The 20,731-nt window shown below is 40.6% G+C and overlaps 1 pseudogene; it reads right to left on the bottom strand.

Annotated features, from left to right (window-relative positions):
- Nucleotides 1-20,731, bottom strand: part of LOC119720610 — a 45,050-nt pseudogene that overhangs the window by 13,846 nt on the left and 10,473 nt on the right.

Raw genomic sequence — 20,731 nt, forward strand, 5'->3', positions numbered from 1 at the left:
CATAAAGGCGATAAAAAGGGGTACCTGTATGCGTTCACCTTTCGTCTTTCCTGTAGATGAAATAGTCGTTCTTGTCGGGAAAAACGTGTAACTGCTAGCTAAAGACAAATAATAATTTTGTCTCCCAGCTGAAGGCCGGTTCATTCTCATCACGGAAGCGAATGCGAACAACAATTTGTAATGTTCACGGCAGGTATACGCGCTGCGTATTCGCTAAAGTTAAAGACATTTCAACTCACGTTTCAAGAAGTCAAAGTTACTTCGCCAGGCTGTTTATATCATTATTATACAAGGAGGTCTATAGCTTTTATTGTTGTCTTGAATTACCTGCATTGTATGCCGCAATGTCTTTAAGCATTTGTATGGCCTCCTGTGCCCTGATGCTGTTGGCGAGAGCCAATGTATATGCCGTGATGGCAATGGCGTAGGGTCGGGTCAAATCTGGCAACGCGGTTTCGAGGAGATCAGTTGCAGCATTCACAGACTCATCTTTATTCTTAGAATAAACATATATATATCAGATAAAATCAGTCAACACAGGTGTTATAATGTGTAGGAGTCATATTAACCTCAGTCACACATTATCAAACAACATACCATATTGGCGAACCCTGTTTATGGTTACTTTACGGTTAAAAATACAATGAAATATATACCAGTAAGACTTTTGAGAGTATATCTTCGCATTCAATAGGGGATCCTGAACAAAAGGGGACAACAGGGTCCGCGATTGGGTGAAGGTTTACATTTGGAAATCGTGAACAAAACCAATGGGGTTCTATCAAAAAGTTGGGGAAAAACAATAGGGGGATTAAGAGGTCCCTAATATCGTCGCTGTTCTCACGAAGTGCAAAACACAAAATAGATGATTCTTCTATTTTGAGTTTTGGTCGCAATTTTATTACATTTATCTCAAAGAACAAGTGGACCAAGTTTCAAATATTGTTCACTTTCTCAATTATTGCAATTTGTGATTTGACAAAAAGCATGAACTCTTTGGGGTTTTTTTTCGTTTTAACGAAGTGCAAAAATGCGTTTAAAGGGACGCTGCGTCCTGGAACAGCCTAATTGGGATACAAAACGCACTTTTAACGAAATTATGTTAATCAAAAAGAACCTTTAAATGTAGGATACAAACATCCACACCACTATCCTTTAAAAACTGGGCGTTTTCTGTGTTATTCCTGTATTATGCGTGCGAGGACGAATTTCGGGGTCCACTTTTGCGACCCCAAAAAGTCAAGCTGTTTGGGTGCTAGTTGTAATTTCTTCCGTAAAGCGTTCGTCTTTAGCGGACGCGTTAATCGAGGACACACACGTGCAACACCATCGATGAATCGATGACAGAACCGAATCGAGGACGATCTCGATAAGAAAACGTGTACAAAACCAATGAGAGCTGTTGCTAAAAAGGTATAAACAAAGAAAAAGGGAAGAGGAACAGTAGAAAATCCTCGTTTTACACCACAAAGAAACGATTGTGTGTGTGTGTGCGTATTTTCCAGATGTTCATTTGAACACAAAACTAGGCAATCAATTAGCTTGAATCTGCAATCACTAAGGCCATTCCGCGAATCTCTATCCATCATAACTGATAACAATAGTTCTATACCCGCATCCAGAAGTGTCGATTGTGGCACAACTCACAGGCTGCCGTCGCCACAGGAAGGTGAACATTCAGTCTTTGTTCTCTTGTTCTCTGCATAGCTTTGACAGCGATGCAATACCGTTTGATTGATTTATGCTTTACTCGAACCCCCCCCCCCCCAAAAAAAAATCAAAACAAAAACAAAACGCGGTTACTAAAGGAGAACTTTAGGGTCAACAACAATATATATAAAAACAGCGGTTCAATTTTCACGGTTGAAAATAACGTTAGTTGTAAAGTCAACTAATAGATCTTAAAAGGATTACAAAAGAAAGTTACAACTTACAATGGTATCGCATTCGCATTCCAAGAGTGAGATGAGGACATATGCAGTCAGCGAAACTTTGCCTTGAACTCCTCCCTGTAGAAATAAAAACAACTTAACTAACAAACAAACAAACAAACACCCCAACACCCCAACAAACAAACACATACTAGAAATACCTACGCAAATAACTGTATGATGAACAACTCAAAGGATATGAAATGTTTTTGATTTTAAGGGTTATTGTTTTGAAATAGATTACACCAAAAAGTCAATCAATAAAGATTTAGCACTAAGCCTTACTGCATGTCTATGGAGGCTGTGTTTTTTCAAACAAATTAACCGTGTACAGATATTAAGTTGCAAAGTCAAACTAACTTCTGATATAACAATCACTTTTGTGTGGCTGATTTTTTTTCTTTTATTACTGGGAGTCGACTGTAAAATGCCTTGGTCTTTTTATTCTTACGGTAGCGTTTGTTGCGTTATTGAATACTACTGGTTTGTACTTAAGATAACAAACATAGAGCAACTCTGAACAAAAGTATGCTAAGGTAGGAAAATAAACGCTGAACAAAAACAGATGAATGAACCAAATTACAATGCGATGTTGCTTTCGACTAGCTCCTAGCTATTAGGTGAGAAAAACCACTAAAGTCATGCTCTGATTTTTTTTTTTCGTCTCGCCAACACCATCAAGATCAAAGACTGTGTCTCTCAATGCACGGCGTTTTTAAGTTCTACTTACGGTCATTTCTCTATGGTATACTTTGAAAAGTTCCGCAAAGGAACCGTCTTCCGCTTGAGTCTGGGTTATCAGCCATTCCATCGCCTTGCAAATGTTTTTGTCATCGACAAAGGCAAAATCCTTGGCTCTACAGAACACCTTAACGACGAAAGCTGTCAACCTGCGTCATAGAAAACAGGTTCATTAAGAGGACGCAATGATGTCAGAGCTCATGGACTCACTTCAGCTACAAAATCACAGGATTGGTAAGGATAGAACATTTAGAAAATGTTCAGATTATGTCTAGTCTTTGCTAAGAGCCCTCACATTTTAGGCCCTTTTTGCTTTTTTATTTAGTATTTTAACCATACTTTGCACGAACAAAAAAGACTACTGCGGCAGCCTCCTTCTGACGAGTACTTTCAAGCAAAGAAAGCAACATAGCAAGCGGAGAATTATTTAAATGTGTGTGGCATTGCCTGAACACTAAGCGTCACTCTAGCTCTTTCCGCGATTGCTGCTGTATTGAGAGGAAGTTCTCATTGCAAACGTGCAGTTGGTTCCGGTTTTTTCGCCGAATACCTGATCATCAACCAATCATTGCTAATCATAGTCACTGTGGGGGAGCCTCATACCTTGTGTGGTATAGGTTAATTAGTTAAATCACCAGAATAATTCCCTAATCAATAGTTTGTGATTGCTCATGGCAAGCGCTGAACAAATAGCCTGTACAGGTGATAAAGTCACCTGTCACCTGTTTAGGAGAATATAAAGGTATCGGAACCATATATCTGGTGTTAGGTCCCCATCCGTCCCCGGTCTATTTTCTGTCGGCTTGTGTGAGGTGCGAGTGAGAGAGGGTGATATGCAGAGCACCTTTATTTGGTTGTGTGCTTCGAGCCTGTCGATAGACTCTCGCCAAAATGGCCTTCCAGTCTTCCGTTTCTGACCTTCCAGTCTGACCGCTCATGGCAGTCGTCGAAAGGGCAGTACCACAACACAAAATTTGGCCTCCATCGGCGTCTTGTTGTAGTGTGAGTTGCTGGTATTAATTATTCGTGAACAAGACATAAATAACAATTAAGGTGTTTTGGCAACACTATCATCTTTTGTGTTTTTTTTTCAGTACCTTATACACATAATGTGGATTCAGGAAAATCAGCAGAATTCCAAAACATGTCTTGTTAGCTTAGACGCTGTACTTACCAGGTGCTGCTACGGTAATTTGGAGAGACAGTAAATGACCCATCCATTTTCCGGAATGTTAGTTCACGTTGAACGCCTAAAATGAGGAGTGAAATGCGAAGGGGACCATTAAATCTGCCGTGTATCAGACAGGTCACATACCATACCATAATTATGTTTATAAAAAAATCCTTGGGGAAGTAACTATTTTGTTGGTCTGTTCCACTAGTTTCAAACATCTCGCCATGCTGTGTAAACTGATGCCGATTACATTAAAAAGACGAGATATTGAATTCCAAACTAATACCACTTTCATAGGAGGAACCCCAAATGAAGACTTTACCATGAATAAGCCTAACTTTAGTGGTAACTCACCGGCAGTGATGTACCCTGCTGAGGAGGTTTCCAGGGCGGCCGTGAACTGATCAGTGTGTTTGAGATAAGTGTAGACGTAGACGTTGGGTCCCAAACCCAGCATGGTTTGCTCACCGCAACCCCAGGGGATTTTCAACAGCTTATCAAGGCCTCCAATTACTGTGTCGATAACGCTTCCCAACACATTCCCTGCAAAGTAATGTGTAAATGTGAAGTCATTCTATTAACTGGGCCTATGTCAGCGGGGTGCTGATCAGATCAGCTTAGCAAATTTATGCCTGCTGTATTCAAAATGTCAGACGCGATAACAATCGCATGAAATCCTAGGCTAAAACATGAACCAGTTTTAGACAAATTATATATTTGTGTGCGTAGCAGTGCCTTTTAAATAACCCATATTGTTCCTTAGAAAACTCTCTGTGAAAGATGGTTACAAACTCCCATGCCGTGTGACTTTGAAGCTAAAGCAGCAATTGTAAGCTTGAAAGGCCGCATTTTCCGTGTAAAGTAACGAAGCATATTGTACTAATATACTTGTATTTCTTTTTGATTATGTGGTGTTACATACCGTGTCTTTGGGGGAAATGCAGAGAAAGAATGTTGTGGGTGCAGGTGATGAGAGTTGGTTGGGTGCAATTACAAGAACGATTTACTTACCCACGAGACTCATTCGAGCTTTGTGGCTGCCTGGAATTGCATTTCTGTTGACTGAGTATCGGATGAAATCTATTTGCTTCTCCTCGCCTTCGTCGCCCCAATTTTCTGTAAAAAAAAGACCATGAAATTAAATTAACAAACCAACCTTCGAAAATTCAAATAGGCCCTTGATCGCTTTGAAGCTAGATTATTATGTATTTTCATTGAAATGTTTGCGATACACTGGATTTGGTTTTGATTGTGTATAAAGTACCAAATCTACAAAGTTCTACACATACGGATAGTTCTGGAACATGTTGTAAAACTGAGATCGACAAATGTAACTCTTTATAACATTGTTAGCCTCGTAAATGTTTATAAATTGTAGCAATATATCTTACGGCTATGAAAATAGAACTGATCCGGGCCTCCGTCCTGGTTCGCTGGCGAGCCCCGGTAGTTTGCAGGATCCAGCGTTACCGGCACAGAAATCTTTTTCTCGTATCCTTCTGGCTGTGATATGAATCATAGGAAAAGAAACAGTTTAAATATTACTTGAAACTGTGCAAAAAGAGTATGTTGATCACACAACCGAGCCAAATGAACTAGCAATAAGATTCCAAATTGTCTTGGGAAAATAATATTTGGGAAATATTTGAAAAGGCTTCAAAGATAATCCCAAGTATTGGGATGAACACGAAGGGCCAATTGCGATTACAGCTATTCCTCCCCTTATAAAAATATCTTTAAGGGTTTTTTCCTGGAATAGTGACTCTAGATGTACTTCAGTTGCTGGTTTCCTGTTATAAATAATGTTATTTTTTTAATAATATAGAAATAATTTTAAACCTGCCGCACTATCCTACAAACATTCTAAAGAGGTAACACGAGCGACCGAAAAGAACTGACGATTTCAACTCACGCGAACAGTCAAGTCCTTTTCGATTGCATCCCTGTGCCGTCTCGACGCATCCTCGGCAACAATCTCTATCGGTATGTCCTTGACTTCAAGAGGAACAATGACAAACTTGACGGAGGCAGGCTTCTTGGCTTCAACCTGGATGGTTATTCCTTCCGAGTATTCCCCGGGTTGTGCAATTGAGCAGAGCCCCTCCTTTCCCCTCAAATAGACAGTCACCTACATGTACATCGTCAAAAAGGGGTAGAGTTACATTTGTTTCAAAGTTGTGTTGTAGAGTCGCGCCAAAACACAAGAGTTTGTAAAACCTTCAATCGTTGACCCCATATTGTCCCTCTTGTGTTTATACTAACTTGTTAGGAAGACCAGGCATGTGTTTGGTACACGATCGTCAGTTGTGGACCTTCGGGAATATTATTGTGGACCATATTGTTATGTACTGTTCAACGTCCCCTATTGAATGTCGCACACTAATTTCAAAATGCTCTTATTTTAACCAGAATTAATTTTCTAAAACTCTTCCATTTGCGACGAATCAAACCACTTTGGAAATTCCTAGTTTTTGAGTAAAATCCATATATCTATTTCGTGAAAAACTTGTGGGGTACCAAAAAGGTACCCCGCAAGTCGGTGGGCATTCCTTTTGGGGTACCTCCCATTGTCCCGGTACCCCATAAGGCAGTGTTTATACGTTCTATACAGCAGGGTTGTTTATAATGTTAATCGAGAATTTTCTATTGTTCCTCATCATCGACTTTTTGTTTATAATCAAAACGTTTTTGCAACATCTCCCATTGGTTTTGTACACGTTTTCCAATCGAGGTCGTCCTCGATTTGACTCCTGTCCTCAATTACTCGATGACGTTTCACATGACTTTGTGTGTCCTCGATTTACACCATTAACATGGACACCCACAGGCCTATTTTACAAACCTACTGTGGACATTTCTTTGTTATTATAGTTAAGAAAAAAACGGGAGAAAAAAATTACTCGCACTGTGGACACTCTTTCAACCCAAATATTTTATCGTGGTTTCCTTGAGTGTTCCTCTTTATTTTGCGACCTATAACCCTAACCCAAAAATGCGCCTTAACCTGTTTTCTAGAGATGATAACCTTATGTTGACGGAAGGTTCACACAACCTCCATCGTGTGAACCTGTTTTTTCCCATGGTCCACACACAGATGGCAAGGTTGGCACACAGACAGGCACACACAAATTGTAAGATTTTAGTTAAATACATTACAAACAGCAACTACATGCGACAATCATCGAACGTCTTGTCAGATGTAGTCGTTTGGAACGACTGCAAAGTCAGTCAATAATGTTCTGAAAAATTATCCGTCTGAAACCAAAGTCAAGTTGATTGGATTATAGGGCGGCCCTAGTACATTTGTTTTGGCGCAACTCTGAAACGTAGTCTGAATCGGTCTGCATTTTCTGATTCTGTGGTATCGAGCTTTTGCTTTCTTTCTATCTCTCTCAAAAGGTCATCAAAGAAGATTTGCTTGCCTCTAACTTATCGTCGCCATAGTTGAACACGGAGGCGACGATTTCGATCTGCTCGAATCGTTGCACCGAATACGGCATACCAATATCCAGGAAGAACGGCGGGCGGACTTCCAGCTTGATGGGCTCAGCCACGCACATCTCGTGGACTTCCCTCATATGCACACCTACGGCCTCAATAACCCACGTAGTGACGCTATCAGGAAGGGTAGTTAGGTACAGCGCTCTACCTTCATCATCATCATCTGGACTAAATGGATTGACAAAATGCAAAGGGATTTTAAAAACGGCGAACAATCAAGTCGCATGTAGAGATCGTACAAACTTAAAGTAAACTTTATTAGTAAACTTTATTAGTAAACAGATAGTAAAACGGATTTTGCTCTAGCAGGATACACAATTGTTAAAACGAAAGACAATCTGTTAATGGTACCCAGAGTAGGAATTTGTTTCTGATTGCAAAAATGATGCACATAAATTAAATCTGCCTCCTCGACATAACCATACTTCAACCGAAACAAAGATGGACTTGCAGTATGTTTTCGCACTTTCCTAGATTTAGGATGCGCCTTCAGTTTGCCGCAAATACCTCTACTCGAACGACTCCTAATATAGTATTATGTATTCCTTTTTTGTTTCAGATAGGAAGTTAACACACTGTTATCAACATCAAATTGAAAATCGTCAGAAGTCATTGAGTGGCGAATTTATAAGATATGGGCCTTAAAAAAATGGACAGTTTGCATGGTAAAGATAACAGCAAGTTTGCAGAAACACCCATGTGAAATGTATCTCTTTTGTGAGTTTGTGATGGTTTTGAAAAGAACCGGTTTGGACTCCGGAGTCCAAATCGGTTCTTCTCAGAACCATCACAAACTCGCAAAAAAAAATCACATGCTGTTTCCGCAAACCTACCTTCCAAGATGGGTCTTACAGAGCCATTTTTTTCGGCTTGTGTGGCGTTAGTTTACGTTCTATCTTCCGTTAGGTTACCGCTTACACAGTTATGACATTGACGAACATCCAGCTCTCCGGGAAGTTAGATCGCACCATGATTTCCTCAAGGTTGACGCCCCCGGCGCCGGCGTCGACCCGTCCCCGGTCGGAGGAGCTCTCCAGCACACTGCAGCAGTCGAAAAATGCCCTGATCTCCGGCGAGTCTACCTGCAGGCCCTTCCTTCCAGCCATGAGCTTGGCCCGCTGGGCGCAGGTCAGCTGCACCGACCCGGACAATTGCCTTAGGCCCTTCTCGCAGAACTCCCGCACAACGTCCTCGTATTTACTGACTAAAATGTAAAAACAATTATAATAATATATAAAATAAAATACCAGCAACAAAACGAGACATGGCGAGCCTAGTCCAGTTGTATCCAAATGTCTCAGTTGAGGACGAGAACATTACACGGCCGCATGGTGTACGATTTCCACCCGAAAATGGAAATCGTTATTTTTTTTCTAGCAATAGCTGCTGATGAAGTCGAAAAAAGCAATTGGCACTCTTCATGGCAACAAAATCACCAGGCGCCAATGGTCTTCCCCAATGGTGTTTAAGGCAGGTGATAATGTGCTAGAGGGAAAGCTTCACAGTGCCACCTCTATATATTCCCGGAGCATGCAGTGATGCATTCCTAGCGCATAAACAATGTCTTCATCACACTCTTTCAGAATAAAATCGGACAGGGCTTCATGCAGCTCTTCACAGATTTGGCTGCCTAGAAGAAAAAAATGTTAGCAATTCTTACTGCTTTTTATCGCAATATGAAGGCAATCTGATAAGATCCCCATTATTTCAGGTGAAAAGCAAGGATGTGTCCTTGCTCCAACCCTGTTTGGCATATTTTCTTGTCGCTCTACTCATGAGAGCTTACCCCGAGCCCTCTGGAATACTTCTGCATACGCGAAACAGTGTCAAGCTATTCAACCTTTCTCGCCTTCGTGCCAAGTCTAAAGTCAACTGCATCCATGTGAGCGAGCTTTTGTAGGCACATAATGCTTCAATTGATTTCCACACTGAACCTGGCCTCCAACCATCGTGCAACTCCTTCGTCACAACATGCAGCGAGCTTGGGATGAAAATCAACATTGGCAAGACTGTTGTTCTCTCTCTCAAGGAACATCCACCCTACACAGGATAATGATCAATGGCTCCAGGCGCGGTTCTACGGGGGGGGGGGGGGGGGGGGGGGGGGGGGGGGGCTTTAGCCCCCCAAAATTTTGTCAAGCCCCCCAAAATAAATTCCGTAAAAAAATTAATTGCATTAGCAAAAAGAAGGATTGTGATGTACATGCGAACGGTCTCCCCCTAAAGAAATAGTCGTGACAAGGGTGCATTAGTTAATATAGTGTGAATGATAATTGTAGGATTTTATTGGCGCTGCGCTCCCCATTGAAAATATGGCATGAGTTCCCCCCCCCCCCCACCTGTTGATTTTCGGAGGCCTAATTATACATGTGTCTGTAAAAAATAACCGGTCAACATTTCAGCACGCCTCCCTGAAAAAAATTCTGGATCCACCCTGCTAGCCTCCCAAAATTATTGGTTCTAGAACCGCGCCTGAATGGCTCTCTCCTATGAGTTGTTGACAAGTTCACTTGGGCTCAATAGTTACAGACCCCAACACACTGGATGCTGAGATAAGCTCCCGTATTTGATTTGGACTTTGATCTAGAGTGTGGAACAACTGCAACCTGAGTGTAAACTTTAAAATCCGTGTTAACACTGCATGTTTCTCAGTATCCTCCTCCACTGTGGTGAGACATGGGTGACTTATCGTCGACATGCGCATCGTCTTAATGCTTTCCATACCCGATGCCTCCTCTCCATCTCGGGGGTATCCTGGGAAGATAAAGTCCCCAATATTAGGTTCTCAGAAATGTCAAGAACATCTGACATCTATACTCTTTGCTCAGACTTCGTCGTCTTCGCTGGACCGGCCACGTCTGCCGCCGACAGGATGACACAAGATTCCAAAAAATCTACTCTATGGTGAGCTTGCTGACTCCCTTCGACCTCGTCCACGAGGTCTCTCGAAGCTGCGTTTTAAGGATGTGCTGGAATGAGTCCTTTAAGTATTTTGCATTCCTCTTTCATCCTGGAAAGAAACATCGCGGCACCGTTCCAAGTGGCGGAATGCACTCCGTATTGGATCGCATGTGTCTGCGCAGAGCTACTTTGACTTTGGTGTTTAGAGGAGAGAACGTAGACATCAGACATCCAGTTTGAGCATCTAAGAGAATGGGGGCATTTTTGATTCACGATTGGGACAGCAGGCTGCCAGACAATAGTTATATTATAGCGGGGTATAGGTTGGTTCCCGCCTCACAATTAGTATCGATAATCTACGGACCAGGAATCAGTGATAATTATAAAAGACATCTATGTATCGCTTTATGTAAAATACATCAAAGCCCTCACAATAAATAACTGATTGCAAAGGGGATCTCCTTGCGCTCAAAGAAAAATCCTTTGTTTCAGATGGTAGCAAACACTCAAGAATAAAAGGAGGAGGTATAAATATCATTGACCTACCGCGGCAGAATCGCGTCAACGCAGTATGTGAAATCATGTTCAATTGCATGATATTGAAATGGTCGCGGAACGCGCAAAAGTCTGAGACAAACAAACTTAGTGATACATTTCCAATAGGGTTGTCTAAGGGGCGTGGTTAACTCGCACACGGCGATAGGCCAATTTGGGTTTGACTGAAACACACAAGTTTAAAATTTGTTAACAGAAAAAATGTGATAATTATTAGTCAGCGGGTCTCATCGACACCAAGCATTGCCCAAAGCCTTACGTTATTTATAATCAGTGGAATATTTTATAATCGGTGACTCGGCAGTCAGCGGAATATAGGCTGGCCCTTCTATTCCATGATAAATAGTCGATGCTGACACAGATGGAAATGATTCACCATAGAAATAATAGGCGATGAATGGAAACGATGAGTGCTTGTGATTTATGACCTTCAATTAACCTGAGGTGTTTTTGAAATCACGGCATCGTCCGCGACTCGGCTTTATTTTTGGCTTCAAAGGAATTTTTTTGAAGCTGCTTAATTAACCTTTTGGATAATATTCCAGACTTCTTTCATTCAAATTGTCGGTTCCATCTGGGTTTAGCACCAATATAAAACAAACTACATGTATATATAAACAGTTCTCACGGATTTGTTCTCTTTCGGTATCGTTCGCTGATCTCCGGGCTCTCCTGACCTCTTCGGGACATCCAAGATCTTCAATGACAAGAAAACAAATTAAATGCTTTGTGAAGATTCTCTTTTATTTCTAAGTGAATAGTTTTAATGAAAATTCTTACTGCTCCTGTTTCTTTATTCTAACTCTCTTATTATAAAGTAATCTTTAAACCAGGCAATTTAGAGTATAATAATCAACTGTCATTTGAGAATGACATGTTTCAGATAGTCCAGTAAAACCTCGATCTGTTACATTGAAAGGATTGCACTCTCTACCAAATGGAGCGAAGTTTTACTCGAATACAGAGCACCGTAATAAGGAAATGAAGCAGTACCGATGCATGTACTGTAGTTAATCATTACGAAAACAGTAAAAACTGAAAACTGGATTAGCGAGCAAAAGAATAGGCCTTCCACATCTGCTGAATTCGAAAACTGTTACAAAATAAGCTCGTGGCGATTAATTGAGATAGAAGGACAATAATACCTTCTCTATGCGGAACATCAAGATTGGCGCTTGTCATGACAGTAACTCCTGCGTTCTGAGGGGAGCACAATAGTTTACACGGTTTGAAAGTTTTTAATGTGTTTATTTATGATTTCGTAAAACCTTTGTTATTAAGAGAAATAATGCTTCGCCGATTTTAATTAAATAAGTACGTTTAAAACCGGCTACGGGCGTGGATGCGGATAAACGTACTTGTTTAAAACCGGCCAGCACATATTTATTCCCATTCATCAATACCTTTCGGCAAAAAGTCAAAACAAGTAAAAATTCGCAAGTTTCCAAAGATTTTGTCCAACAAGTTTACTTCATGCTTTTTTAAACACCACTCTGTTTATGTCTATGCATGGTATGTGCCTCGCGCGCTTGGTGCTAAACATCTCCTTTTGTGGAAATTTGCGCGCGCGTACAGCTCGGTGTAGCGCAGAATGTAGCGGTGATTTATCGGCGGTTTAAAGCCACACGTGACGGGCTCTCGACCAATAGAAATTGATAAACTCAGGTATTTTGAATACTTTGTAAAGGCTAGTAGACCCAGTAGACTTTAAACGGAATCCTGAGACATAACAGTTTGGCTATAGCACTCAGCACATGCCGGCCCACCAATATATATATTTTATTTTATGTCGCTCACAGCCCTTCCAATCAATAAAACATAATAATTATGATACAGTGAATTTAACGGCATAAAATCTCAGTACATAGTAGAAAGCCATACATACAGGTGAGCACTTTACTTTAATCCATGACACATGTTCTACAAAAAGTTTTTACAGCAAGTATTCCCATACAAGTTGAAATCTTTTTATACCATCGTTCTTGCTGGTTAGCATAAGTAGCATAAGTAGCTCCAACTTCTTGATGTTCTTTACTGTGATCGATAAAGCCCCATTCATAACCAGGACCCAAAAGACTTTTCAGGAATGAAGAAGCCTTACCTTGAAGATGCTTGCAGTCGTTTGTCCACCTCCCGGTCCACAGCCCAAATCATACCCGGCCATTCTTTTAAACACCTGCCAAAATATTTTTACACGAAATTCAATATATCGTGAGGAGTAGATACGGTCGTTGGCATTATCTGGTTTTCAATCACAGCATGCGAACAAAACACAACAAAGCAATATTAAAACAATCAGGTTAATGTCACTGTCCAAAAGTACCTCCCAAAGTGAAGGGGAAAAAAGGAATACAATTTCCGCCACGAAAAAGCAAATAACGTACGAAAGCAAAGTTTAATAAGATGACTGCTAAGCATAACGTCTATTATTTAGTTGCAGTTTACTTTACGTAAGACGTCGACTGTTAAGTAAAACAATAAAGTGTCCTAGCCGAAGCAATATTATGGATCGCTCTATTGTCAGACACAAACAAAACATAAACAAAGGCTCAAATCAACCATGCATGCGAAAAAAACGCAAGTTAAATTATTAGCATAGGCCCAATCGGTTCAAGTCTAATAAACAACTATGACTTTCCTTCAATCTTTAAAAACTTGCATCTTAGAACACAAGAGATTCCTTTTCTGTACCTTCTTCTGTGTGAGTCGATGATAGTTACGAAGCTTGAAGACAGCTTCGTCCACAGCCACGAGGCCGACATTTGTTCCCTCTTTAGCAAGGATCTCCAACTGAACGTTCTGGCCGCTGCGTTCGGACTTGTACGTGCTGCCCTCGCTTGGCAGGCCCAGGAAACTTAGTCCAATCTTGGCAAACAAATCGGCAAATTCATATGAGAAATGTTTAACATTAAGTACAAGGCAATTTACTTTCCTATAGTGATGTGGTGTGTAGCTATTTAGATGAGTTCGTGTAGCTACATGTATTTAGACAAATTCGTGTAGCTATTGAGATAAGTTCGTGAAGCAAATGTATCGTTAATATAGGGTTTTCCCGGTTATTTTAAAGGGAATATACAACATTTGAAATATCGAAAAACAAAACTACCATTTTTTTACGAAATACCTTACTAGGATGTTGTTGGTAAATGACAGTCTAAAGCATCCTGTAAAATTATGGCACTATGTGTGAAGTCCTTTTCAAGAAAAGTGGTATTTTGTATAAATTTCCAAATGGTCGGCCGACCTAACTATTTTCAACTACTGCTCCAAAATTCCCTTTTTTTCAGTCCAAATTTTGTTTGCTATTGGTTACATGTTCTTGAACGGGTGCAGGCCACTTAGACTGATTCCATTACCTTACAATTTTCCGGCATATATAAATTGATCCATTTCATCTTTAGTGAAGTCAGGGAACCAGACTACTTGAACATTTTTGGATTAAAGTATTTTTAAACACAAAACTTCAAACATGTCAGTGTAACAATATTTGATCTGTTATACTGACCCCTCAAAATAGTTCATTTCCGAAAATTACAGCAAAAGACAATGATGTACATTCCTTTAACACTTGTATCACACAAATTCCAGACATCTACACTGTGCTTTCGTCCCCGAACATCGTCAAGCTCAATTCTCGATTTGAATTTCAGAAATCCACCACTAGATTTCATTTAAGGTTCAGTATAATTCATTTTTTTGCATACCGATTCGTCCTCAATTTGTGAAATTCGTCTCGTGTAGCTATCGACGTTGAATTGAAAAAGCAAATTAGTTTTTGTCACTCGTTTTAATATTCTTGCCGTTACATTTCGTTTCTGTTGACTTAAAACGTTACGTTTAAAAATGTACCCAATCTTGGGACTTATTTAGAGAATTGTGCGCATGCTCGGGGACGAAATCAAAGTATCGATATAAGGAATGTGTGTGATACAAGTGTTAGGCCTAAAATAACAGGGAAACCTATTACCTTACCTAAAGTATCAATTATAATAATCCAAACAAAGATATAAAAACAGGGTTCACAACGGTATTTTATACTACATATCACGAACAGTTTTTTGCTTAGAAAAAAAGTCAACATGGACTTTTCACTGGGTTTTCGATCCATACTGAGCTTTACCCCTGTGTTAAGCACATATCTGTGCTCACCCGCACATGACGTTGCTGCAAATACAGTGTTATATATTTGAATCTGTTGAAATCACATCACTTCCTTGTATAATCTGGAAATAAATAGCCCTACAGGTTAACATGCTTACAGGATTCTTGCATTTCTCTTCCACATCGATCAGGAGTGCATCAGCAACGACGTTACCGTTTGCATCAGTGTAGTAGGCAACGACTCGCGAAGAGGGCGCCATCTCGTGGGTGATTTCGAAACCGAGGGCGGTGTTCAAGTTGACCTGATTCTTCGCCCCTTTGTGCACTATTCGTCCCCCGGCAATGACCTTTAGAAAATAAGGTTTTCCAAACAAATATCACCAAAGAGTGTGCTTTGCTAGTGCAATGTACACCATGGACCACGTAAGAATGACCATAATTGTATTAATTCACGCGTATTTAAAGAAGTAAGAAATTCCTCCATGCAGAGTCTTTTGTCACATTGGCTTGTTCGATTAAAGATGACATAATATAGGTGGACAAACAACTTACGAAGTAGTTAAGAACGCCGACATTATCGGGGTGTGTTAGTTGCACTTCCACCGTACTCTGCCTTCCGATCTAGAAATGCAAAGATGGAAACAAAAAAAGTAGTATCCATGCATTTACGAAATTCGGGTGAAATATAAAAAAGGCACTTTAAACGATGATGGGCATAAGCGCCCCCGTGCTATACTCTTACCCTATTTAATGACTACAGGTTAATCTAAACCTTCTTAATGTAGAAGTGACTTTCGTGATCGCTGTCACACTACTCACTGCTTAACATTGTATGGTAAATAAAACGATCATGCTCAACTGCTGACTTACATACTATATAATATACCTCTCATAATTAAACAGTAAATTGTTGACTGATAATTATGTTTGCATGATCTTATACACACTGTATTGTCTACATTGAGCCACTGGCCCCATACATGCAGCTTCGATAGTGTTGATATCATCTTGCAAGCGTACCTCTTGGACTCGTCTGATATCTCCAGAAGGAACGCGTACCACCAGGTACTCGTTATTGCTGGAAGCCTGAGCCAGTACTGTGATGGTGCCTTCTGTGTTTGCATTTACCAAATCCGGATTATTCGTCCGCAGCTGAAACAAAAACAGGTATCGTAGATTTCACTTTAGTCGCTCTTTTTAAGTCAGAGATGAAGGGTCATTCAGTCACCCATTTATCCTTATACAACCGAGACGTGAGTTGCAGATGACTAAAACTACTCTGGTGCGTAGATTATATTGGAGTTTATAATTCTTACCTGACATTCCTGACTTTTAGCCAAATGTTTTATTATTTACCTTTAAGGATTGAACCCAAACACCTACCATTATGGTGATTTCAGTGGCTGCGGCAGGCACATCAAGCCTAAAGTCAACCTCCCCCTGGGGACCCGATATCTTCTCTAAATCCTCCCGGCCACCACCCGCCTGAGCACCCGCCTGAGCACCCTCCAGGTCAACGCGGTTACCACCCTGCAGGGCCGAGGCTGAGGCGATCACAGGGACATCTTCAGCTGGAAGACCACTCATGAATTGAACATTGGCCTTTAAAGAAAATACAAAAGAGGTAACAGGAACATTTGCCTTTTTTTTTTTAATTTGCATGGCTTTGTTGGTTATCTTGGTAAATAATTAAAGCATCGTAGAGAGAGAATAGAACAAAAAAAACCTCTTTTCGAAAATCGCATGGCATTCCATTCCTTTGTATTGGTTTTGGGGGGTTTGACAAAAGGCTGTTGAAAAAAGGGTTTACTCAAACCTAATAACTGAAGTAACGTGTGTCGTGCGAAAATCATTTTCGGTCCAGCTAGGAGGCCACTCATCTAGAACCACCAACGCGCGATCGTCAAGTAGGCCTACGCGTCATAAATATTTAACTTGTTTTCAATACGTGCTAACCATTGAAGAAGGAACTGTTCGAGAACTACCAACATCAGTAACTCATTTGAATATGTAAAAACTGTAAAGATTGATTTGGGTTGCGCTCCTTTAAAAGCGTTTATCCAATCACGTTTCAGTACCTTAACAGAGAAAGACAAGCCTTTCTTGAAGTATCGCTGTGTGAGGTCCCAGTTGAATTTGTAGGGTGTACTGCTGAAGGTGACCTGGGTGTTGTTGGTGTTGATGGTCTCGCCTGTGGCTGTGTCTGTCACGAAGGCCTGGATGATCAGCCGCTTGCCCATCAGTGTCTCAGCCCAATTCTCCACTATCACGTCGTTCATGTCTAAGTCCTGGTAAGCCTGACCTTCATCGTCCAACTATAAACGAAAAATACACAAATACCATTTTCCACCAAATACCATCAAAAATCCTTTCTTTCAAGAAGAAAAAAAAACATTTTGGGGAACACCAAACTACCCAGGCCTACATTGGGCGATTGCACTGTGTTTTATAGGTATAGTAGTGCAGCCTTTAACACTGCCTACGCCCCTCAAGCTTCAAAATCGCAGCCTATTAAATAATTCGTCGCAATAAAAACGACCCATTGCTAAAACGTGTCAATGAAAAAATTACTTTAAGTTCAACGGCCTTTTCACAATCATTTGCCTTTAAAAAATCGAGATCCCGACTTGTCCTCGTCTCTGCTACGCGGTTCGCGTTTTGTCGGCTTAGGGTGCGAATTGGGCACCAAGTCACCATAACTAATGTATTTCTTTATATATTTACATACCCGTCCTTCTTTCGACTGCAGGTCCGTCAGACTTCCATCATCTTCTAACACTCCGTACTTCACGTAAAAGTTACCAACAACCGGCTCGCCAAATATGTACCTGGGAAGGGAAAGATTGAGCAGGGGAGTATGACGTGATATTAAGGTAGGCGTATATATAATAGTTGTATAGTAGTCGCACCACATAATGGCCATGTCAGGAGGGGACATTTTTGTTCGATTTCGAACTGCCACATTACACCCAACTCCAACACGGCTAACTACGATACAAATATGCATTATGCACAATTGAAGGTTTTGCTGGAATCTAAAGGCTTTACACTTTACAGCACAATAACAGAGACGCGGCATGTGAGGTGAGTTTGCAATAAGCAGGGGTGTCGTGACGACGCCATTTGTGAAGAGTAAACACATGTGGATCCCAGGTTATATGGTCTAGAAAGGATGGACATGGGGGTCTTCTGATAACCATCATCACCATGCACCTCTCTTGATAGTTTCGAGTAGTCAATCCGACATGTTCTCACTAATACATTAATCCAACCTCATCGATTAGTTAAACTGCAATGGCAAAAAGACAACCAGTTGTGTAATCTTACCTTGCTCTTACTTTTGAGACGAGGTTATCTGTTTCTGGTACAATATACATCGACAGCGGAGCTACTTCCACATAAAACTTCGGTAGTACTAAGGAGCAAGGCACAAAACAAGATAAAATAACCCGTGGAAATTACGTGTTTACTTGTTTTTATATAATGCTTGAAATGCATATAAGAGCATTGGCATTTTATGCAGAAATTCGCTTATTTATTTATCCCTTAATACCAGGACCCTTTTTTAATGGGGGGGGGGTCTTCTCAGGGACTGGGAAGTGGGGGGGGGGGGGGGGGGGTTCTGCCCTCGTCCTACTTTTCATTTTAATTTAAATGCATGATCCTTTAATGATAATTTTGTCTTTAAATCGGCCGTGGTAACACAGGACTTCCTAAAACATTTGCATTGGTACCAAATGAACCTTAATAAAAGTAAGAAAAGCTCCCCATTATTTTATGTCGATCGGCTGATGTGTTGCGGGTTTATATAATACGGGTATAATGAAAGTATAATGAAAGGGTATAAAATTTAAACTCTGGTAGGAACTCTGCGAATTATTTCACCTCAAACGGTATCGTTCGGAAGAAAACAATCATTGAAGGTGGTTCATAAAGATGTGCCCGCGGGCAAAGTGTTTTCCAATTTGACGTTAATCGTTATTTTAAACGAGTAGTACACCTCCACGGGGTTTTCAACGTCACAAACACATACTGGCTGATGGAGAATCATGTCCGGAGTAGGCATTCTGCTTCAGAAATTGTATACGAGAAAAAGCGTTCCGCAATGTGAAACTGCGTCTTTTCAATCGGAAACGTTACAGGACTCCCTTACGAAATGAAGAAGATGTGAAGTATCCATGGGCGTCGCAAGGTGGAGGCAAGGGGCGCTTGCCCCCCCCCCCCGAAAACACAAAAAAGAAAGAAAAAGAAGCGAAAAAAAAAGAAAAGAAAAACAGGCGCGAAGTCACAGTGGTGTTAATTTAATGGGGTGGGGAGTGTCCCTGCCCCCTCTTAAACTGATAAATCGAGAATATGTTGAGAAATACAGGATTTTTTGTGGGAAAAATATGTTTTGCCATCTCTAGAAAAAGTCCTGGCGATGCCCATGATAGTATCCATTGAGCTCAAACATTATGAAGTTAACGTATGGGTAGTGGAGCATGGACAGTTGGGGTATATGTAAAATGTTTGAAACAAGACCTCTAAACACTTCACCTAAGTTTGTTTGACTTACCGTACTCCTTTGCCTCGAACTGAACAGTTGAGCTTGCCTTGAACTGAGCAGAGAGAGAGAGAGAGAGAGAGAGAAAGAAAGCTGGGAGAGTGACAAATCACAAATACTTCATAGCCAACGACAACAACGACGACAACGACAATGACAACGCAACGAAATCATCAAACTAAAGCTTATGCAGCACATCGCTCTCCATCAATCACCAAAAAAATACTCACCAGATGACCGTAGTAAGCACTCACTGACCAGTTCCCAAACACCGGGTTTGAAGGAAAGACAAATGAGAGAGTCAGGAATCCGTTTTCAGGCCGTTTCTTGTATCGCTCCACGATTATATCGTCTGGACTGATAATGTCCACCTGCACCTATTTATAATAAAACAACGCCACAAACCGCAGTGTGTTAATTAAAAAGTCTTTTAGTATGTATCAAAAGTGCAGTGAGCCCCGTTTTCTCCTTTTTCCGTTGCTATTTTTATGATCCATACCAAGGAAACAAACTTTTTAACGACAAATCGAAAGAAAAAAAAGTATAGTTTATTTCGACCAGACAATTTGTTTAACGGATCGTTAGTACGGGTACTGTAGATGCAAAAAAGAGTCTTTTTTGTGCAATTTAAACATTAAAACAACAACTTGTTAGAATATAACAACGCCAATGCAAAACAACATCCACGACAAGCACAACCATCACTTCAACACTCACAGCAACCACACCCATAGCATTCAGAACCACACCCTAGTCTACCCAACAAACGCTCGAAAACTGTTCTCTTGTATTTTTCTCCAACTTCATTCGAACCCTATCGGAAAGGAAAGTTAAGTCTTCTCGGGAGTCAAACATAGGCATGTGACTTTTTAGGTAAGGACCACACTAATATTAAAAAGCTGCCAAAACTAAGCTAAACATTTAATTAATTGAAATACTTTTATTAAAAACTCACCTCATTATTGACGGGCAACATATCCTGATCAGAGCCACAACACGAATATCCACTACCGACAAAAAAAATAATCATACGGTATGAGCCTGTCAAGTAATATTATGGCTGACTTCAACGCCATAAGTCGTTTAGAATTTGGATTGCAGCAAGTATGGGGGGGGTTAGGAACCAGAAGAACTATTTTCAAAATTGTCTTTCCAGGATGTTTTAGACATTGAAGAAAAAATCAGTAATGTAGTCTAAGCATTTGACCCCGTTTTTATGAGGAGGATCATGATCCTCGTGGAGGATCATATCGGTAACCCCAATGAGGATCATAAAACGGGGTG

The sequence above is a fragment of the Patiria miniata genome, unplaced genomic scaffold (assembly GCF_015706575.1).
Source record: "Patiria miniata isolate m_02_andy unplaced genomic scaffold, ASM1570657v1 HiC_scaffold_9, whole genome shotgun sequence".
NCBI lineage: Eukaryota > Metazoa > Echinodermata > Asteroidea > Valvatida > Asterinidae > Patiria > Patiria miniata.